The 23,870-nt window shown below is 44.6% G+C and overlaps 1 protein-coding gene and 1 long non-coding RNA gene across 29 annotated transcripts in view; one reads left to right on the plus strand and one right to left on the minus strand.

The window, feature by feature from the left end:
* The window catches only part of LARGE1 (LARGE xylosyl- and glucuronyltransferase 1), a 634,395-nt gene that overhangs the window by 493,744 nt on the left and 116,781 nt on the right, over window positions 1-23,870 (plus strand).
* Window positions 11,214-14,359, minus strand: LOC144331769 (uncharacterized). The gene is made up of 2 exons (XR_013399190.1): window positions 14,091-14,359; window positions 11,214-13,960 (listed from the first exon to the last, which is right to left on the minus strand). It is a non-coding gene; the product is annotated as an uncharacterized LOC144331769 (long non-coding RNA).

Here is a 23,870-nt window from a genome sequence, read left to right on the forward strand (position 1 = left end):
TTCTGTCTTCCAAAATTTATAATAGAAAATGTCACATAGAAATATACTGCAGTGCCTCAGGGATGCTGCATCAAGATCATGGTTACCTGTGTAAAACAAAAGCCACTGGTCATCAATCCCGGTTTGCAGGGAAAAGAAGAATGTAGCACACTGGGGAATTTATTACGACCAAAATGGCATGTCTCCTCCTGCCCGTCCCTATTTGCTATAGAATGTAGCATCAGGAGACACAGGAGCACATAAACCACCTCCAGTTCCCCCTTGATATGCCAAGGCAGTGAGTTACTTCCCTCCTCGCTGGTACTGAAAGGGCAGAGCAGAAAGGGGAAAGCCCTGTTGAAGTGATGTGTTCATTTAAATAAGCCAGTGACACTGAGTGATTATGATGAAAGCACTTAGGCAACATCAAAATGCATTGGCTTTCACGATGGGGATGTGTCACTTTAAAACCAAGGATTGTGCCACACAGTGAATGAGTCATCCAGACATGTAGATTCTCATGGAAACTGAGGACACCACTGGAGAGAACCTGCCACCCTAAATCCCAGCACATCTGAAGCCTCCAAAAAGGATATCTCCAGCAGAGCCTCCTGTCGTATGCCTTCAGCTTGATGTTAAGAACCCAGGCAGATCTGGGTTACAGCTGCAGTACATTTCGTCTTCGTATGCACTTGGCCAAGTTGCTTCACTCCTTGAACCTCAGTTCTTTCCGTTTTTAAGATAGGACAAGACTGGGCGCGGTGACTCACGCCTGTAATCCCAGCACTTTGGGAGGTAACGAGGTGGGTGGATCACGAGGTCAGGAGTTCAAGACCAGCCTGGCCAAGATGGTGAAACCCCATCTCTACTAAAAATACAAAAAGTTAGCTGGGCATGGTGGCGGGTGCCTGTAATCCCAGCTACTCGGGAGGCTGAGGCAGAGAATTGCTTGAACCCAGGAGGCAGAGGTTGCAGTGAGCCAAGATCACGCCACTGCACTCTAACTGGGCGACAGACTGAGACTTTGTCTCAAAAAAAAAAAAAAAAAAAAAGACATAACAAACCTAGTATGTGAGGATTAGCAATTAATGTTGTAACTTGTTTAATGAGCCTTGCCTGATTGAGGGTACTAAATAAGTACTTAGTAAATCTTAGTCTTTCTCCTCTTGCATTTTTCTGCTACTTGCTCTATCAGGAAATGAGATTTACCCACTGGAAAAAGGAGGTTATGTGACTGACTGGGGTTTGCTAAGGTCTCCCAAGCCCTTCGGTCAGAAAGAACGAGTATTTTACTTTCCCCAGGTGTAATCCAGCTACCTAGCAGCGTTTCCTGTATCTCTTTACTATCTGAAAAGGTTAGCTTTTTGTATCACATTAGGAAAAAAAAGTGACTATTTAGTTCGAATATCAGCTTCCTCGCTGTGTTTTACTTTGAAAATCCCCAGAAAAAGCATACGAGATGTTTGTGTTGGAAGCTCTACCTTCAAGACCTGGCTTTGTTGCTTTTAAATTCTGTGCCTTTTTTAGAAAGCTTCCCCAAGCTCAGGGAGGCTTGGGCTTCTCATCTGCGACCTGGGGACCTCGGAACCCACTCAGAGGCTCCCTTGTGGTCGTGCAGCCTTGTGTGCCTGGTAAACCAAAGTGCTTTAGGAAGTTGGTTGTGATTCGTATTTATCCTCCTAACCACAGCCCAACTGAATAACTCTTTTCAGGTAATTCAGATTCAACCGCAGACATCAAACACGGCCTCTTCACTACACATTCATTCATTCACTCATTCCACCAGGCATCACACCAGGCACCATAGCGTGCATGGGCTTTGTTAATTCCTTGAATTATCTTATAAACTAGACTTTTCCTCTTACAAGGGCCAATCAGGTTCCCCCGTTCTCTTTGTTTGCTTTTCTTTCCCAGTCTGCTTTTACAAAGCCTACACGGCCACAAAAGATTAGAGAAGATCTTTCCACCATCTCCCATTTATCTCCTTCCCTTCTTACTAGACTGTTCCCAACTTAATTCCAGAAGCTACTGAGCCACCGCAGCTTCGGATGGATAACCAGGCAGATCCTAGCACAAAGCTCTTGCCCATAACTGTTCAGGTGGAATTACGGGCGCGTCTTTCACAGTCATGCACGGAGATGGGTCCGTTTCTAGCCACTCTGCCCAGGCATCATCTCCTAGATGCAAAAAGCTGTCATTCACCCAGCATTCAGCTGTGAGCAGGACTTAGAAAACAACAACAACAAAAATACACCTAGGATTTTGACAGGCTCATTGAGATTCAGCTGTCTTCAGTTCCTAAGCTGATGGATGAATATCTTAAAAACAACAGCAAAGAAAAGGGGAAGGAGGGCTAAACATAGCAGAGGATTGGAGAATGAGGTAAGGGAAGGCAGATCGGTAGAAAGAAGATGGCATGTTTGCAGATAGGTTTATTTGCATGGGATCCCAAAGGTGACTCAAGCACAAGGTGCATCCTCCCCAAGTTGAAGGGCGTAACACTAGCCAGAGAATGTGCTTTTTAAAACAATTTAAAAATAAAATGTATCGTGTTTCATCCAGCCCCCAAATTAGGGCAGAGACAGGCAGAGAGAGACCTGGCTGTTTAGGGAGGGAGGAAGAATTTCTCTAGGAATCCTTCACTGCATGACAACAAAATCAGAATGCTTAAGGACTGACCTCTGAGGTTGGAGCAAACCATGGAAGGTGATGGGCAGTCAAGTCAGATACCATGGAAAATTTCGTGGCAGAGATTCAAAAGGAGAAAACATTGGACAGTTTGCCAAAGGACTGTTAAACAAATAGCTTAGTGGGATAAATAGAAATACGCAACCTAGGCTCAACTTACTTCCGCCTCTGACATCCAGCATTCTGGGACCCTGGGTAAGTCCCTTCATTTCTCTGCATCTTAATTGTCTGTGCTGTCAGGAAGTAAGATCTCTTCATGTTCTGAAAGAATACTGTGATTGGGTGATTTCTGTCTGTAATAATTGCATCCAGAGAAACTACATTTAAATATAATTTATTCATTCATTACATGCTACGGAATACCTATAATACTGGCAAGGATAGGGTAGAAAACTGTTGTTTTTTTTTTTTAATGGATAATACCAAGAACCTTCCTTCAAAAAGTTTATAGTCTAATAGAGAAGTGTTTGCATATCTGCAAAAAAAGTTAGTATGGCTTGAGCCTCTTCCATGATTGAGATCCAGAATTCATCATGAGCCCTGCACTAGCATCATAACCCCTGGACTAGCGTTTTCTAGACTAATTCCAGAAGTCATTGCAAGGGATGTGAATGTGTGTTTAGAAATTGTGAACAGAGGCCAGGCGCGGTGGCTCACACCTATAATCCCAGCACTTTGGGAGGCCGAGGCAGGCAGATCATAACGTCAGGAGATCAAGACCATCCTGGCTAACATGGTGAAACCCCATCTCTAATAAAAATACAAAAAAAAAAAATTAGCTGGGCAAGGTGGCACACGCCTGTAGTCCCAGCTACTCAGGAGGCTGAGGCAGGAGAATCGCTTGAACCTGGGAGGAGGAGCTTGCAGTGAGCCGAGATCGCGCCTGCATTCTGTGTCTGCCCTTTGGAGATTCATATGTGCATATTGGAGATCTTATAAAGTCTAGAAGTAAAGAAAGCAATTACACCCACTCTTTCAGAAAGAGTGGTTCAGTTGCTTTAAAACTCCACTATAGACATTGCCAGTTGTTAGTGAATCAATAGATTCTGATTCTAGATTACCACTGAAGAATGGGATTTTTTAATACTATTTTTAATTGTCTGTTAATAGACTATTATTAATAGAATTTTGACAACTCATATTGACATTTGTTATAAAGGACAAATAGTCTGGAAATGCAGTGATGTGCTGGGTTCCTAGGTCACATCTGCTAGTGAAAGCCTATTGTTAAATTTTTAGAAAATATGGGATCCAATTGTTAAACATAGCCACTATTAAAAATCAAGGCCGGGCACAGTGGCTCACGCCTGTAATCCCAGCACTTTGGGAGGCCAAGGCGGGCAGATCACTTGAGGCCAAGAGATCGAGACCAGCCTGGCCAACGTGGAAAACCCCATCTCTACTAAAAATGCAAAAATTACCCCAGCATGGGGTCACATGCCTGTAGTCCCAGCTACTCAGGAGGCTGAGGCAGGAGAATCGCTTGAACCAGGAAGGCAGAGGTTGCAGTGAGCTGAGATCACATCACTGCACTCCAGCCTGGGCGACACAGCAAGACTCTGTCTCAAAAATAAATAAATAAATAAAAATCAAATGATGTAAACTTACAATGAAATATGTCATTTGAAAAACAAAGGTAACAAATCCTCAAAACTCTTAAAACCTGTTAGTTCCGAATCACTTTACTCTCTGTGCCTTCTAAGGTTGTTTGCATCTGCTGTGTCTGTATGGTGGAAATGCCGTGCAGTGGGGTCCTGCTGCACATCTCTTCATAACCGTTCAGTAGCATCGCATTGGTAGTTTGAAATCTTCCCTGGTGGGACTATTATAGCCCGGAAATTGGAAAACACTACCATCAGGGGTTTTCTTTCTTTCTGAAGAGTCAGTTGTTGAACATTTACCAGCATACTGCTGAAATATAATAATAATATATATACATAATGTTTTTTGAGATGGAGTCTCACTCTCATCACCCAGGATAGAGTGCAGTGGCACAATCTAGACTCACTGCAACCTCCACCTCCCAAGTTCAAGCAATTCTTTTGCCTCAGCCTCCCAAGTAGCTGGGACTACAGGCGCATGCCACCATACCCGGCTAATTTTTGTACTTTTAGTAGAGATGGGGTTTCGCCATATTGGCCAGGCTAGTCTCGAACTCCTGACCTCAGGTGATCCACCCGCCTCAGCCTCCCAAAGTGCTGGGATTACAGGTGTGAACCACCGCGCCCAGCCAATAATATATATTTTTCACATTCCCTGAAATTAAGTACTGTTGACAGTTTGCCTTCCACATATGTAATTATCTGCTTCTCTCCATATATGCATATTCTTTTTGAATAGACTACACTTGTTTACTTAAAAATAAAATATTGGGTATCTTCTACATTAATACAATGGTATATTTTCTTCTTTCTTATTAAGAACTACATAGTTTGCCATTTGCTGGAGGTACTGTAATTCATTTATTCCATTTTCTATGAGTTGGTATTTTAGCTGTCCCTAGGTTTTCCCCTCAATTATAAACAATACCATACATAAGTCTTCTCATTACCCATGTTTGTTTGCTTATTCAAGTATTTGTACACAATAACTCCTAAGCTATTGTGGTACTGCTATATTAAATGTTATGGATATTTTAAATTCTGATAGATCAAAATTTAAATTTGCCAAATGTGTCAGTTTACAATCGAGATAAAATTTTAAATTAAACAGATGTGTGCGTGTTTATGTATGCATGTGTTTTGCTTGTTTGTTTTGTGTGTTGGGCATACAGTCTGTGTATTTGCAAAGAATCAGTATTTTGCCAAGGAGCTACTTCATAGGAACCCAACTTGAGCTTTTTCAATTTAGGGAGATGATCTCTGACTAAAAGGTCCAGGTGTCTGAAGCCATGGATCGTTGACCAGTGGCCAAGTGAAACGAAGACGTTTCCTTGCTGTGGCTAACTCTGCCTGGCTCCAACATTCCAACACCTGGTTAAGTGAATTGACCTGGCTTAGTAGTTACACAGGGGTGGCCATTCCTGAAAATGTATCTGCCCCACTCTGCTAACCCATACAAGGTCAGGGGTTTTCTCTGTCACTCACTCAGGTCTTTAGCATTGCAAGAGCTAACAGGAGTTATGACCCAAGCACCCAGGCACCTGTATGGTTCCGTGTGCAGTAGAAGGGAAAGAAGGAAGGATATGATCCTAACTCCCCTGAATCCTAACTCTTCCTGACATAAGGAAAATAATCTGGCCATCATTCAGCACATGGTTTCCTTGAAGACATATTTGTGATGGGAAGAGGCACTTGATTTCTTTGGGGCCTCTCAGGTTCACAGTACTAATTGCTTAGATTTGATTCGTGCTTTCATGTGCACCAGCTCATGTAATTCCCATTCTACAGAGGAAGCTGATGGAGGCTCAGCAAGGTTCGTTGATTTCGCAAGTTAGCAGAACCAGTAAATGTCAGAGCCCAGTGCTTAAGCCTGCCTTCCAATCCAGGGCTTATCTCAAACCACTTAAATTAGAACCTCTAGAGTGAGACTCCTCCTTCAGTAGTTTCTAAAACCAAGCAGGTGACCCCTTTATACTGGACAGGCATGTCCTCGTTTCCTTCCAAAGCCTGCATTATAAGGACACCATTTGTAATGCAGCCACTCTGAACCTGCTTTCCCTCTTCATTACCTATACCCTATTTTTCTAACCATGACTGGACTCCTAGACTCCATAGCTGCTTGAATTTCTGAACATTCAACCAAGATTTCTGTTTTTGTTTTTGTTTTTGTTTTTAGATGGAGTCTCACTCTGTCACCCAGGCTGGAGTGCAGTGGTGTGATCTCAGCTCACTGCAACCTCTGCCTCCCAGGTTCAAGTGATTCTCCTGCCTCAGCCTCCTGAGTAGCTGGGACTACAGGCGTGTGCTACCACACCCGGCTAATTTTTTGTAGTTTTAGTAGAGATGGGGTTTCATTGTGTTAGCCAGGATGGTCTCGATCTCCTGACCTTGTGATCCACCCACCTTGGCCTCCCCAAGTGGACTTTTTATTATTATTATTATTATTATTATTATTATTATTAACTGTGTATAATGTCAGACCCCATGTTGGGCTCTGGGGATGCTTCAGTGGAACAAAGGATCCTAGCCTCAGACTGCTGTCAAGGAAGACCTACAGACACAAGCCATTTGGATGCAGAAGTGCCCTGATGGAGAAAACCCTTAGACAGCAGGGAAAAGGGGACAGGCAGTGATATACCACCAGTGGCTTATTTAAATCCCTATTGTTGCCTGGATCCTGACCTGTTATCCTACACTTTGCCCTGGGGCTGCCAGTGACATCACATAGAGAAAGAGACCAGCCTCCTCCTCCTTCTGTCTCACTGTAAGCTGTTCCCGGTCATCCACCATTATGCTTCAATAGCCCCTCCTTGTTCCCCTGAGCCCTTGCCTGCCGCCATCTCCTTTACTGCATATTTGACATTTCACCACAGCAGGTCAGACGTATTTGAATCTGAATGGCACAGAGGGTCCCTGAATTGGTCGGCAGAGCCCTGTGGGACTGCTCCAAGTGAAGGGAATCTCCATGAAGACAATTATCCAAGAGAAATAGCCCGTCTCAGCAGGCATCGTTCTGCTTTGCTTATTGAGCCAACGTTTATGAAGCACAGACTTCGTACCCAGCTCAATGCAAACAGGCTCACCTCTAGCAAGGCTCAAGGGAGGGAACAAAAGAAACAGAAAACACAGCCCTTGTCAACAAACCCAGGATTAAGTTGGAGTGGCCGGGCGAATATACGGAGGAAACAATGGTTTTCTTTTTTAACCCTTTTCAACGTCTATTTAGTATCTGTTCATTGAATGTTTAATTATTGACAGCAGGAGTTGACCCCCTTGCCCATTTTTGTGTGTCCCAAGCTGTTTTTTTTTTTTTTTTTTTTTTTTTTTTTTTTTGATGGAGTCTCGCTCTGTCGCCCAGGCTGGAGTGCAGTGGCCTGATCTCAGCTCACTGCAAGCTCCGCCTCCCAGGTTCATGCCATTCTCCTACCAAGCTGGCTTTTTACATTTTCAGATAGTTGAGAAAACTTGAAGACAGGTCTATTTTGTGGCACATGAAAATCATATGAAATTCTAATTGCAGTCTCCGCTAATAAAGTTGTATGGGCTCACAGCCATAGCATTCATTTTTATTTTGTCTGTAGCTGCATGAAAGTTGTCAGGATCAAGATGGAATCACTAATATGAGAAAACCCTGATAAATAGGGGAAGGCCACAAAGGCACGATTCTCACACTTACATGCCTGATAACGAAACAGACTCTACAAAAACCACCGCCTTGCACAAAGACCTCACAACCTTACACAAAAACATTTGTGCAAGGACATCTGCGTCTCCAACCTTGGACCAGCATCATCCTTATTATGGATCTTTGTAGCCAAAGATAATTACTCAAAACAATTATGTACTCCTCCTTATTTTTTCCTTTAAAAATGTTTATCTCTGGCTGGGCATGGTGTCTCACGCCTGTAATCCCAGCACTTTGGGAGGCTGAGGCGGATGGATCACCTGAGGTCAGGAGATCGAAACCATCCTGGCCAACATGGCAAAAATCTCTGTTAAAAATACAAAACAAAATTAGCTAGGCGTGGTGGTGCACGCCTGTAATACCAGCTACTTAGGAGGCTGAGGCAGGAGAATCTCTTGAACCCAGGAGGCAGAGGTTGCAATGAGCTGAGATCGTGCCACTGCCCTCCAGTCTGGGAGACAGAGAAAGACTCTGTCTCAAAAGAAAAAAAAAAAAAAACAGTTTATCTTCTTTACCACCCTGAATGCACGCATACTTTACTATGACATGCGTATTCCCATTACAATATTTAATTCCCAAATATATTTTCTTTTATAGAGTGTCTCTCTGCTTGTTATTTAGATTGACAGCTGCTTTGAGGCTACAAAAACAGAAATTAAGTAGTTGTAAGAGAGTCCTTTTCACTTCCAAAGCCAAAGATACATACTTACTGGCCCTTTCAGAAACCATTTGCTGATCAAGGTCCACAGCATAGCAGAAAGAGCGTGGTCTGTGGAGTCTAGCAGACTTGGGTTAGGATCTTGCCTGTGCCAGTTAGCTTTCTACATCTAGTCAATAGGAATAATAACATGTTCTTAACAGGCTGAGATTGAATAAAGCCACTGTAAAGGTAACATAAACCCCAGTGATCTAGAACTAGTATTGAGGCCTAGTAAATATTGGTTACCTTCACCCCCCTTAATTATATACAAATATAATTTCCTATATAGGCACAAAAAGAAAGATAGAATTACATGAGGCTAGTTCTACTCTCAACTGGAAAGCTATGCACAAGAAATAGAAGGAAAGGGAATGAGACTAATACATTCATTGGATACTTTATAAGAGCAGTCTTCTCACTCTTATTCAATCCTTTATTCCCCAGCAGCCAGAGTTGTCCTACTGGGCACAGTGGTGCACACCTATAGTTCCCACTACTTGGGAGGCTGAGTCAGGAAAATTGCTTGAGCCCAGGAGTTCAAAACTGTAGTGTGCGATGATCATGCCTGTGAATGGCCACTGCACTCCAGCCTGCTCAACATAGTAAGACCTGGTCTTTAAAAAAGTAATAAAAGAGTGGTCCCTGGCATATGGTAAAGGCATAGCGTACAGTATATATTATATGCATTTTCAGCTGGGCTTGGTGGCTCACACCTGTAATCCCAGCACTTTGGGAGGCTGAGGTGAGTGGATCACCTGAGGTCAGGAGTTCAAAACCAAAACCTTCCTGGCCAACATGGTGAAACCCCATCTCTGCTAAAAATATAAAAATTAGCTGGGCCTGGTAGCAGGTGCCTATAATCCCAGCTTCTTAGGAGGCTGAGGTAGGAGAATCGCCTAAACCTGGGAGGTGGAGGTTGCAGGGGGCCAAGATCCTGCCATTGCACTCCAGCCTGGGTGATGAGGGCGAAACTCCTTCTCAAAAAATAAATGCATTTTCGCATTCAGCCCAAATAATTGATATACTTGTGAAACGTTTTACTTGTGGAGTCACCATCAGGATGAGGCCCCAGATTCTGCTCCTCCACACACCATCACACAGCCCTGGGCACGCCAACTTCTCTGTGCCGGTGTTCACACCTGCAGATGCAGGTCATGGGAAAACGTACTGCGTAGGATCGTCTTGAAAACTGAATGAGATTTAAAGTGTGCCAGATACCCCTGCAACCCAAAAGAGGGAAAGGCAGACAAACAGGGAGGGTGTGTGCGTTCAAGTCAAAACATGGATGTTTCCTCACACAGGCTTCTTTGAACTCTGTCTCAGTGTGGTAGTAAGCAGGAAATCCTGCAAGGTCTCAAGATGCAAATCTGGCAAGGATCATTGTTTAAGGAACAGCTTCATGGGCCAGATCTCAAGGGATGGGACTGCACAGACTGTTGAATAGAACAGGAAAGGGAAGACCTGCAGGTGGAGGGCGTACGCCAGGCTGTGGAACGGGTGTGGCCAGGCAAGTCTGGGTACACGGAGCCGGAAGAGCTGTGGTCGTGGAGGAAGCCTTAGGATTGGACTTGAGAAGATTGCAGTCACTACTCACTTGCTTTATGTCCGGAGATCTGATAAGAATGTATCGTCAGATTCCCTTATAATGAATCCCATACCTGTTTCTACCAAACACATATTCAGCCTAGTTTCACAGTTTATTTCTGGTTTCCAAGTTCTTTGAATTGACTCTATACTAGTGATTGGATAAGACTGAGGAAATGTATGTGTTAAGGGAAATGGCAGTGCATTCCCATTGCAATTGTTAATCTTTCCGAAGATTCCTGACTCTGATTTTTAATGGACTTCATTTAATGAGTTAACGTAACCACAGATTAGTAAACAGGGACTATCGATCTTCACAGAGAACAAGGAAGGAATTTACACATAGTAAGGGCCCAGTGTTGTACTGAAATCACCGACTTTTCATTCCGCATTGACTCTGCACCAGGCCCTGTGCTAAGTGCTTCTCGTACTTGCTCTCACTTAATGCCCACTACATTGTTTATAAGGAACGTTACACCATTTATTCAAAATGTCACTGTTAGTCGGCAGCAAAAGGAAGAGGGAAGAAAGAAATTCCACATAGTCATGTTGATTACTCCCGAAAGTAATTAACTAGGATTGTGTAATGAATGACAACAGAGACAGACCTCTCTTAGGAGGTGACAGTTTAACCGAGATCTGAAGCGAGTCCCGAAGCCAGCCACACAATTGGCCAGAGAACGAGAATCTAGCAGCCCTGATGGGGGCTCCAGCTTGGCCTGTTCTGGAACTGACAGGTGGGAGGCTGGAAGGAGGAACCTGAGTTGAGACTGGGGAGCTAGGCTAGAGCTTCCTGGGCTATGATATGATGACACAGAATTCGCATTTTCTTCTGTAACACACTAGCAAAGACGGCACCTGACTGAGAATATCCATGAGCTTCTGAACAGTAGCAATAAGAAGTCTTGCACAATTAATTTACATGCATCATTCTTTGTTCAGTAGTAACTTTACAGGACCACCTCCATGCATTTCAATCAGCTGTTTATTAATGTGCTTTACTTTGCTTGACATGCATTCTAAGAGGCGTTTCTCTACCCATCCCTCATTTCTGGTTCTCTCACCAAATGTTCGTGTGATTCCTAATTCAGTGTTCCAGCTGTGGCTTAGATGACTGGGACAAAATAGAACCTTGGTAGCCTTTATTAATCATCGTGTGTTTCTCAGAGATATACCAGCTTCATGTCACTACCCCTTATGGCTCCCTCCAGCACTCAGGGTAGGATAGTCCAGAGGACGCTGGAATGTGGGGCCCGGGAAGGAGGGCCGCTGCAGCATTACTCACCACTTTGACTTGCTCCCCCATTTCCTCTTTCTTTGGGAATTATCACCAACAGGTGCATTCAAAATCTTCGCATGATTAAAGTTAAAAAGCTTCTGTTAGAGGACAAGATCCACAGACATCATCCTGCCCAGAGTTGACTATTCCCTAATAGAAACCTACCTTTGGGGAAAAGGACTGTACTGTTGCTCTCATTACAAAGATAAGAACAGAAACACAGAGAGGTTAGTTCACTGTCCCAGCGGCACACAGCCAGAAAGCGTTCGAGACCAGGTTCAGATCCAGGTCTGACTCCGAGACCAGGCTCTTTCCAGTACCTTTGCAGTGGCCTAAAAATGTCAAATGGGCTGAGGAGCTGGCTGGAGAAAACTGCCTGATGGCAAAGTTTTTGACATCTCTTGCCACGAGTGGAGATGGGTAATCATTTAACGGAAGATGAGTTTTGACCACATGGTCTGTTTGGTTTCTGCTGAAGACGGGGGCTAGGCGGGCCCCTACCCCACCCATTCATCCAGGACAAACTACCTCCTCCAGAGGCCCTGGGATCCTTGTTTTTAATCAGTCAATTGATGAGTGTCGCAGCACTTTTTACAGTTAGTCATTTTGCAGATGTTAATTGAGTCTCTGTTAACCATCAGTGGGCGGGACCACTGTCTTGTCTTCTGAACTCATTCATCCATTCGCCAGCTCATTCCTAGACATTCTCTGAGTTTGTCTGCTATGCCTCTGGTAGGCCCTGGGCTAGAGAGATGACACCAGCCGTGTCCTAGAGAGTTCAGCGTCTAGTGGGGGGTTCCTGTAAACAAACAACTGCTGGGCAAGGAGATCAGCGTTTTCACCAAACTGCGTCAGGGTAGAGTGGAGGTACAAAGGCAGGTGGCCATCTCTGCCAGGAGGATCCAGGAAGACTTCAGAAGGGAAGGCTGGGAAGAGAAGGAGGAGAAGAGAGAGTAGAAAGCAAATGAAGAAATGAGGAAGAAAAAGCAAATGCAAGTGGCAGAAAAGTAGAGAATTATACTTCGCTGAATTAGAGCTCAGAATTCTGGAATTTTGAAGAGATCCATAATCGGTTTTCAAGGGATCCAATATTCACCAGCTCCAAAGTAAGGGGAATGAGGGGTACAACTGCATTGTCCTTTTAAGGATCTGTTGAATGCAGGACAGTCTTTCTCCCTAGAAAGAAAGAAAGAAACAAAGACAAAAATAAAGGACACAGAGCTTAGGACGGTCCCATTCCCTTAAAAGCCAACAGGAGGAGGACAGCAAACTCCTTTATGCTCCTTTTCCCCACTACACAATGCAAAGTGCAGAGTCCTTCCAACTGGGAGCCTCTTTTGTGGCCATGATGATTTAAGAATCACCCTGGATAATTGCTCAGGTATAGCTTTCACCACACTTTCCTTCCCCCTGACTGAACAGAAGCAAAATTCCTTGCTAGGGAGAAAGTTCACCCTGCACTCAGTAGAACCTGCAAAGAACCATGCAGTTTGGCTCCAACCCCTTTCCCCCTTACTTTGGGGTTGTTGAATACTGGAAAAGTGATCAAGGAAACTACATTTATCACTCTCTTGCCTGAAAGCTTGAGCCGGGGTAATTTTGCACATTCTGTTTAAACGATTGACACAAGAAAGCTGGATTTAGTTATCCCTTCTTACTTCCCAGCACTAAATGCACACCTCGCTAATCCAATTTCTAGGAAATCCTCCCTCCTGAGCAGGACAGCCTGTGGATTTGCCCAGATCAGGTTGGCAGAGAGTAGATAGGCTCGTTTGTGAGAGCACGTTCAGACCCCAAGGATTACTATGGCCTTATGGCCGCCAGAGCCACTTTCTAGTAGGTAGGGGACCTTTATGTGCCCCCGGAAATAATGTTAATAGTCCTAGCTAACATTTATTGAGCAGTGGTTATGAATGTGGCATTGCAAATGGATTATGATCTTATTTAATTTGCACAGCAGCCTAGGAGGCAGGCACTTCTTGCTGTTTTTCCCATTTATCAGCTGCCTTAAGGGCCTTTGTACTTGGGGCTAATTCTGCCTGAGTTCCTCCTTCTTATCAGCATGGCACGCTACCTCGCCTCCTGCAGATCCTGTCTTAAACATCATCTTCTCGGAAAAGTCTTCGCTGACCACTCATTGAAAATTTCACCACGTCTCCCAGCTGAGCTCTCCTTATCTCCCCTCCCTGCTTTATTCTTATCATACAATCGACTATATGTTTAACCTACTTACTTGTTTATCCCTCTTCTGTTAGCACATAGGCTTCCCAAGGACAAGGATTTCTATTTTCAGATGGGTTCTGGTACATAGGAGACTTGCAGAACATACTGGTGTAACGAAAAACATAATAGCATCATAACTACTTTGCAAACTAGGAAAGAGAAATGTATAGAAATGAGCTAGTATGGGCTGGGCGCGGTGGCTCACGCCTGTAATGCCAACACTTTGGGAGATGGATGGATCGCCTGAGGTCAGGAGTTTGAGTCAAGCCTGGCCAACATGACAAAACCCCGTCTCTACTAAAGATACAAAAATTAGCCAAGCGTGGTGGCTCACGTCTATAATCCCAGCACTTTGGGAGGCTGAGGCAGGCGGGTCACCTGAGATCAGGAATTCGAGACCAGCCTGACCAACATGGAGAAATCCCGTCTCTACTAGAAATACGAAATTAGCCGGGCATGGAGGCGTATACCTGTAATCCCAGCTACTCAGGAGGCTGAGGCAGGAGAATCGCTTGAACCCGGGAGGTAGAGGTTGCAGTGAGTCGAGATTGTGCCACTGCGCTCCAGCCTGGGTGACAAGAACAAAACTCCGTCTCAAAAAAAAAAAGAAACGAAATGAGCTAGTATGGTCCAGGTAAGACAGAAAACAAGTAGCAGACTAGAATTAACTTAGGCCTCAGACCTCCCAAGTGTTTACAACACTACAGAGCCAGCGCGTAGCCAAATACAAAGCCTTCTGTGGAACTGTGGTTGTGCTGGGAAATAAGCAGACACTACTCGCTACTACTCCCATTACAACTTTCTTTTGAAATCAACTTCTTAGTCTTTCAGGATGACAGTTATTGATGTTAACAGAAGTGGGATGTTTTAGCCCCTCTTCTGCTCTAGGACTCTGCTTGTTGAGATCCAGAGGAAATAAGTTATGGTCTCATCTCTCTGGAAGCTCACTCCAGTTCACTGCCAGTGCAGGAGCTTATACTTGTATTGAGTAGACCTACTGTGTGGCACATACTGTGCAGGAAGCTGTGGGTATGGAGTCAGTAACACACACCACTGCCCTCTGGGAACTCAGAGTTTGGTGCCACAAAGCACCTACAATAACTGCAGCTCTGAAAGGCACAGATGTAGATTGTACTATGTAGTGGTTTTGTTTGTTTGTTTGTTTGTTTGCAGCCATAGCCCTGTAAGTATTGGAATGTGTAATGTTCCACATCATCCCGTAGGCATCAGTATTGGAAAACGCATGGGTTTTGGAACAAGTGAAACTGGATTTGAATCTGGGTTGTCACTAGTTAGTTGCTTACTCAATCTTTCTGTGACGTTTTAAGGAATAGAGTTAATAAGCATGCCTAGCGCCTGGGTCCTGGTAAGCTGCCACCATCACCATTAGCTCTCAGTATCATCATTATCATTGTTCTGCCTCTGAGTGACAGTGAGTAGTGAATTCAGTGCCTACAGGTCAATAGGAAGAAACTAGTCTGGTTAAAAATACACCCCAGGTGGCCGGGCGCAGTGGCTCAAGCCTGTAATCCCAGCACTTTGGGAGGCCGACACGGGCGGATCACGAGGTCAGGAGATCGAGACCATCCTGGCTAACACGGTGAAACCCCGTCTCTACTAAAAAAATATAAAAAACTAGCCGGGCGAGGTGGCGGGCGCCTGTAGTCCCAGCTACTCGGGAGGCTGAGGCAGGAGAATGGTGTGAACCCGGGAGGCGGAGCTTGCAGTGAGCTGAGATCCGGCCACTGCACTCCAGCCTGGGTGACAGAGCGAGAATCCGTCTCAAAAAAAAAAAAAAAATACACCCCAGGTAATAACAATAGCCCCTTATTTAATTAGGACTAATGTGTGTTAGTCAGTGTGCTATACTGAGTATTTCGTTATCTTACTTGATTCTCCCAACAGTCCTGTGAGTTATGATTAATATCCGTTTTGCAGAAGAGTACCCTAAAGCACAGAGCAGTTATTAAGTAACCTGCCCAAGGTCATGCATGGTGTGTGGGTAGATGCTAGGACCCTGACCCTTGATTTTTTTGCTCAACTGCCCAGGTCATCAAAGTGTGTACTGGGGAGGTGACTGTATTCTTGCTGTCATTCCCAAATCAGTCAGAGAAGCAGCAAAAAGTACCAAATCTAGCATCAAGAGACTTGTATTCAAGCCCAAATTCTACCACTGCATCAGCTTCCTGACCTCAGGCCACTGACCTCACTTCGAAGTCTTGGTTTCCTCATCTGTAAAATGAAGACATTGACTTAGTGATGCCCAGCCCCTGGGCCTCTGGTTCTGGGATATGGCTCTTTCGTTCATCGCACAGCAGATCTACCAAAGCCAGCACACGATGTCGTCAGAGTTAGAAAGACCTCAGCTGAAACCCCAGCTCTGTCACTCACCAGCTGTATGACCTCTCTGAGCCTCAGTTTCCTTGTTTGTAAAAACAAGCATAAACTTACCAATTTCATGGGGGCTGTTCCGAGGACTCACTGAAATAACATAACAATCAGGATACCATCATGAAAGACATCTGCCCTTGGGAGTCAACATATTTTAATGAAGGGACTGCATATGGCGGTGAATGGGCAGGATCAAAGGCATCAGCAAGGGATGCTGGGACACCCAGGGACTAGCTGGAGCTGAGAGCTGGTACCCGTTCTGGGCTGAGAGATGTGTGTTAGTTTGCTAGGGCTGCCATAACAAAATACCACAGACTGGGTGGCTTAAACAACATAGATTTATTTTTTTCTCACAGTTCTAGAAGCCAGAAGTCTGAGACCAAGGTGTTGACAGGGTTGGTTTTATCGCACCCTTCTCTCCTTGGCTTGTATATATAGATGCTTCCTCTCCCTACGTCTATAATCTCCCTTCTGTGCATGTCTGCATCCTAATTGCTTCTTCACATGAGGACACCAGTCCTATTGGATTAGCCTGGGACAGCACTGCAGAGCCTCTTCAGGGAGGGTGAAACCCCACAGGCTATATACCAGCTACTAAAAAAATGACTACAACTCTCTAAACAGAAATCCAATCTGCTGACTGGCTGGTTGGCATGGAGATTTTCTTTCTTTTCTTTTTTTTTTTTTTTTCCGAATAATGGGCTGGCCTCTCCCCACCAATCTGGCTAGATGCTTCACTGCACAAGATGATGTCTCATTTGCCTCCCAAGAAGGACGAGACAGCGTGGATGGCCAAGCATTTCTGACCAGTTGAATGGGCACTGGTCACCCATCTGACCTCATTTTAACTTAATTACGTTTTTAAAGACCCTGTTTCCAAATTCAGTCCCATTCTGAGGTTGCTGGGGATTAGAGCTTCAACAGATGAATTTGGGGGAGGACACGATCAACTCTTAACAAGATATAAAGAGAAGCAATAATGGTGCCAGAAGCTACTGAAGGCTTGAACCATGGAGATAGCTGCCAAGCAGAGGCTGAAATGGAGGACATAGCCATTGCTGGGAACGTTGCCCACAGGCAAGAGTGTGTGAGGGAGAAATGCACTGTCTTTCCTCCCACCCTCCAAGCTGTTGCCGAAGCTTCCGATCAGGAACCAACCACCAGGGATGCCAGGTGATCCCCGGGCACAGAGAAGGGCAGAGTATGGACCTGGGAGTGGAAAAACTGAGAATATGTGTCTGGCACAGAAGGGGCACTCACTAAGTGTTCATCCTTCCCACCTCATAAATGAGAAGGGAAAAGTGGAGACGACGCCTGTGACCTCTGCACCCCTCCCGGAGTGTGTTTTCAGCATCTGCTTTGTTTTGAGCATATGAATGAGTGAATAATGAAGGCGTACTCAATTGTGCCCTTCCATGCAGGCTCACTTTGTTTAAGCTAGAAGTTGCAAAAAGCTTCTTGCCCTTTCGGCTGTTTAGGAGCTCCACATTCCAGCAGGTGCCAGCACACGTTCAACTGGTCACAGCTGCTCGGCCATCCACGCCATCTTGCCCTTCTGGGGACGCAGATGAGACATCGTGTGCCGTGAAACATCTAGCCGGACTGATAGAGACAGGCAGATTCATTATTTGTTTAAAAAAAATTAAAATATCCATACCATCCAACAAACTGGACAGCAGATCTGATTTCTGTTGAGAGTTGTAGCTGTTTTTCAGTAGCTGGTATATAGCCCGTGGGGTGTCAGACCCTCCCATCCCTCCCCAAGGTGGGTCTGCAGTGCTGTTCTATGCTTCTGCATCTACCCCAGCTCTTCCAGTCATTGCACTGTGCTCTGTTTTATTTAGTGCCAATTTTAAGACCAATATCTTGGCACTACTCTGTATATTGTTCCTGCTATACAGCTGCAGAAAATACTTCCTCCTTCCTGAAATAGTCTGGAGAGTTTTTAGTAACTACTTTAACTGCGGTGACCTGGACACAGCCAGAATATCTTCATTCAGTAACTGTTATCTCCCGCATGCTGATGGGCTGCCTGTGAAAGCTGTCTTGTCCCAGAGCAGGACGTCTAAGGGACTCGACATCTTGGTGGATTTCTGAGCGGGAGAAGAGACGACGACAGACCAGTGAGCGTGATTTCTACCTTGGGTTTTTCTTATCATTTACTGTCTACAATGTGCAAAATGACTTGCCTTCTGTGATTTAGTGATTAGCTGAAAATCTGTCCAAATCTGGAAAATGACAGTAGTATTACTTTCCTGGAACTGCTATAACAAAGCACCGCAAACAGTGGCTTAAAAAAGCAGAAGTTGGCCGGGCACAGTGGCTCATGCCTGTAATCCCAGCACTTTGGGAGGCCGAGGCAGGCGGATCACAAGGTCAGGAGATCGAGACCATGCTGGCTAACACAGTGAAACCCCATCTCTACTAAAAATACAAAAAATTAGCTGGGTGTGGTGGTGGGCACCTGTAGTCCCAGCTACTTGGGAGGCTGAGGCGGGAGAATGGCGTGAATCCGGCAGATGGAGCTTGCAGTGAGCCAAGATGGTGCCACTGCACTCCAGCCTGGGCAACAGAGCAAGACTCCATCTCAAAAAATAAAAATTAAAATTAAAAAAAGCAGAAGTTTCTGGTTCTAGATCCTTGAGGAATTGCCACGCTGTCTTCCACAATGGTTGACCCAGGAATCCCATTACTGGGTATGTACCCAAAGGATTATAAATCATTCTATTGTAAAGACACATGCACACATATGTTTATTGCAGCACTATTTACAATAGCAAAGACTTGGAACCAACCCAAATGCCCATCAGTGACAGACTAGATAAAGAAAATGTGGCACATATATACCATGGAATACTATACAACCATAAAAATGAATGAGTTCATGTCCTTTGCAGGGACATGGATGAAGCTGGAAGCCAATATTCTCAGCACTAACACAGGAACAGAAAACCAAGTACCACATGTTCTCACTCATATGTGGGAGTTGAACAGTGAGAACACATGGACACAGGGAGGGGAACATCACACATGGGGGCCTCTTGCAGGGGATGGAGAGAATTAGGACAAATACCTAATGCACGCAGGGCTTAAAACCTAAATGAGGGGTTGATAGGTGCAGCAAACCACCATGCCCATGTATATCTGGGTAACCAACCTGCATGTTCTGCACATGTATCCCAGAACTTAAAATAAAATAAATTTTTTTTAAAAAAAGCAAAAGTTTATTCTTCCACAGTCCTGGAGGCGAGAAGTCCACGTGAAGGTGTCAGCCAAATCACGCTCTTTCTGAAGCCGCTAGGGGAGGATTCTTCTGATTCTTCCTTGCCTCTTCCAGCTCTGGTAGCACCAGGCATTCCTTAGGGGCGTATCTTCAACCCCTGCCTCTGTCGGGCCTCTTCCCTTTGTGTCTGTCTCTTATCTCTTCTTCTTATAAGGACACTAGCCCTTGGGTTGGAGTCTACTCTAATCCACTGTGACCTCATGTTGACTTGATTACATCTGCAAAGACTGTTTCCAAAAAAAGGGTCACGTGCACAGGTATTGGGAGTCAGGACTTGAACATACGTTTTGGAAGGAACCTAATTCAATCCATAAGAACACTTTTCCTCAACTTTTTATTTGCAAAGCACTCTGTGGTTAAAAGAAACTATTTGTGGAATCTCCTCAGATCTGCGGGGTTGACCACGAATTATCCCTCTAGTTTGGCAAGTAAGTCTGAACGGACTAAGGAAAGCTGAGATGAGCTTAAACAGATGGATTATAGAGAAGCAGAGAGTTGGAGGCGTAAGAAATAGCTCAGGAGGAAAGGTGGGGGGAGTCTCAGGGACTTAGATCCTTGACCTTTTTTTTTTTTTAACTCTGTATTAGTTGTTTTGCTTTGACCAGCCACTTAGCCTTTCTGAGCCTCAGTTTCCTCAAGCCAATGGGGATAGAGATGGGACATGGATTTGATAACCTTCTTTGAGTTTTGTTTTTTTTTTTTTTTGTAGCTTGATATAGATTCCAGAAAAGACTAGCAAAGTAGGCAGCAGGCATCGCCCAGCCAGCTTTGAGAAGGGGGTCTCTGTTGGTGCATAGCTGGACACGCAAAGCCAGAAATTCACTCATTTCCAGTCAGCTTCGGGACCCACATTCCTTTGCTTTAAAAGTGGGAAGAAAAATATATGAAGAACTCGTCCAAACCAGTAGGAAAAAGGGCAGGCAACCCAATAGAAAAATGAGCCAAAGAATAGGCAGTTCCCAAAAGAGGACAAAATGGACAATTAACATATCAAAAGACTATGAGCTTCATTAGTCATGAAAAAATGCAAATTAAAATCCATATTGCTATACCACTATACAAAGTGTAGACCTACCCGAAGGCCTAAAATGCAAACATTGAGACAATGCCAGTTTTTAGTGGGACGATGGAGCAATTGGAATACTTCAGAACCACTTTGCAATATCTACTTAACCTGAGCACGTGCACACTCAGTGACCTGGAAGTTCCACTTGGAGGTTTGTACTCAACAGAAATGCATACACATGCCATCAAAAGACATGTTCCAGAATGTTTATAACAGCCCAACTATCCATCAGTGACACAATGGGTAGAGTAAGATATTTACGTCATAGATTATTATACAGCCTTAAGATGAACAAATGACAACGGCATGCATAGGATGGATGGATTTCACAAACGTAATATTCATACAAAGGGCATGTACGGTATGATTCAAAGCATATAAAGCTCAGAAATGGATAAAACTATGCTATTGTGTAAGAAGGCGAGATAAGGCCAGGCGCGGTGGCTCACACCTGTAATCCCAGCACTTTGGGAGGCTGAGGCAGGCGGATCACCTGAGGTCGGGAGTTCGAGACCAGCCTGATCAACATGGAGAAACCCCGTCTCTACTAAAAATACAAAATTAGCCGGGCATAGTGGCACATGCCTGTTATCCTAGCTACTCAGGAGGCTGAGGCAGGAGAATTGCTTGAACCCAGAAGGCGAAAGTTGCGGTGAGAAGAGATCACACCATTGTACTCCAGCCTGGGCAACAAAAGCGAAACTCCATCTCAAAAGAAAGAAGGAGAGATGATGGCAAGATAGTGGGTATGTTTTTGGCTGTAAGGGGGATTCTGGTCTAGTAATACTCTGTTTCTTGGTCTGGGTTCTAGTTATTCAGTTTGTGAACATTCATCAAGCTATACAGTTATGATCTATGCACTTTTCTGAATGTACATTCCACTCTAATAAAAAGTTTGTTTATAAAAGTAAAAAACAAAAGTACTCTGCAAGTTTTTGTTGAAAGTATTTGCCAGCTACCAAACCCTTTGTGTTCTTGGTTCTATCGCAACCTTGGCCAGATGATTTCTGTCCAGTGAGATGAAGAGGAAAGGTGAAGTGTTGTCTAAAAGGACCACTTCCCACAACATGAGATCCAACCACACCCTGTCTGCCTAGAACATACCTCTATCTGAGCACCCATAACACCTCCAAGCTCCCTCAAGCAGGGACCACTGTGTTCTTTGTCTCTGTGTACCTTGTGCCTGGCCTGTAGAAGTTGCTAAAATATGTATTTATTGAATGAATGAGTGAGTGGATGACCACACTCCATTCCATTCACACTTGAGAAAAACCCAGCCAAGTTAGGGAAGGTTTGAGATGGAAGGATTTCCACCTTCTCTCCCACCCCTCCCTCCTTCCCTATCTCTCGTCTCTCTCTCTCTCTCTCTCTCTCACACACACACTCTCAATCTCACTGTCTCACTGTCTCTCTCTCTCTCTCGAAAAGCTTTCAGGAAGAAATAATTTAAAAAGCAAAAGCTGGATTACAGAACCTTTTCATTTATATGATCAAAAGTGAGTCCCAGGTAAAATCAGCAGGGGATTTTAAATTAAGTGGTTTTTAATAAACTTACTTTCTGTCGGATTATGAATAAGAAGAGAACTCTAGTGCTTCAAAGCAGAAGGGAGGAAGGTCATGATTGTGAGGATGATTTTCATCAGCATTTCTGAGATGAGAGTCCTCGCGCTCCCCAGAGCCTCCTGCTGAGCAGCTGTACTGGGTCCACTTAGGATTTCTCTGATTCAAACCAGCAAAGCCTCAAAAACCACTGAAGGACTAAGGATCTAATCTTCATTTTCACATAGTGGCTCTTGCATGACAGGTGGAGAGGCGAAGAAGTGCAGACAGAAGCCAGTGAGGACTCAAACTGAAGGGACAAGCAATATCCTATTAGATTCCTGGGGGGAAAGGGGCAAATCATTCTGACAATGTTGGAAGCCATAACCACCTTTGAGATTCCCTGTGCACACTGATATATCAAACCCTGTTTAACTTTATTTAACCCTAATAAATAATATCCTACACTTAATTAACTTATTTAGCCCTGCTTCCACAACATTTACTAGCATCCTACAGAATGCTACATCAGACGCTGTGAGAAGCACTGAGTTTAGGAATAAAAGGTTTAATCTGAAACTTGCTCTGAACCTCATTCAAAGGAGTCATCCAGGAACTTTGGGTCCTACTTTCTCCTCCCCAGCCAAGGAAGCATGTGGTCTGAATTGACCAACCCAATTCTAGCTACATTCTTGTAGCTGGGCTAAAGAATGAAAATGGGCCAGGGAGGGAATAGTAGCAGAACCTTTTCTTAAACAGTAAGTTTTCATAATGCAAGCTTAAGGCATTCCCCTTTGCTGAAAAAGTTTCAAAGAGTTTTTGACTGCAAGAAGTAGTCCTGCACATGCTGTGAAGTTACTTGGGTAGTTTCAGATGCGGAAAGAAGGGAGTCTCCCTAACACACAGGAGGGAAAGTTGACATAAGTTAGCGCTGACACAGTGTCCTGAGTTGAATATATCTTGGCTCCATCCGGTTACCCACTATCACTAATCTTGATCAGGCCCTACCCTAGGCCTACAGCTTCCTTTTCACACAGTACTGTCCTCAGGGAAGCCCTAGTTTTCCTGGCTTTTTTTTTTTTTTTTTTTTTGAGACAGAGTCTCACTCTGTCGCCCAGGCTGGAGTGCAGTGGTGCAATCTCGGCTCACTGCAAGCTCCTCCTCCCGGGTTCACACCATTCTCCTGCCTCAGCCTCCCAAGTAGCTGGGACTACAGGTACCCGCCACCACGCCCGGCTAATTGTTTTGTATTTTTAGTAGAGACGGAGTTTCACCGTGTGTTAGCCAGGTTGGTCTCCATCTCCTGACCTCGTGGTCCGCCTGCCTTGGCCTCCCAAAGTGCTGGGATTACAGGCGTGAGCCACCGCACCCAGCCCTTTTCTGGCCTTTTATAATGATTGGGATCCTCCCAGGTTTTTACAGAGGCAGTCTGGTTATGGCCTGTGGTCTTCTCAAAGCCCTTCAAACATTTACTTACTGCTCCTCCAGGAGTTACTCTTTTGTTTTGGCTTTAGACCCCTGATTCATCAAAGCCTCACCATATTTAGTTATGAGCATGTACGCAGACACACACACACACACACACACACATCTCAGGAGGCAACATGGTATGGTTGAGACCACAAATCAAAGAGTGAAATTAATTTTGCCACACATTAGCTATATGGAAGCTTTAGTTTCTTCATCTGTAAAATGGAGATAATTCCATCTACTTTGCAAGTTTGTCATAAGAATCAGAGGTCATCTGGCTGGGCGCAGTGGCTCACGCCTATAATCCCAGAACTTTGGGAGGCCAAGGCAGGCGGATCATGAGGTCAGGAGTTCGAGACCAGCCTGGCCAACATGCTGAAAC

The sequence above is a fragment of the Macaca mulatta genome, chromosome 10 (genome assembly GCF_049350105.2).
Source record: "Macaca mulatta isolate MMU2019108-1 chromosome 10, T2T-MMU8v2.0, whole genome shotgun sequence".
Classification (NCBI taxonomy): Eukaryota; Metazoa; Chordata; class Mammalia; order Primates; family Cercopithecidae; genus Macaca; species Macaca mulatta.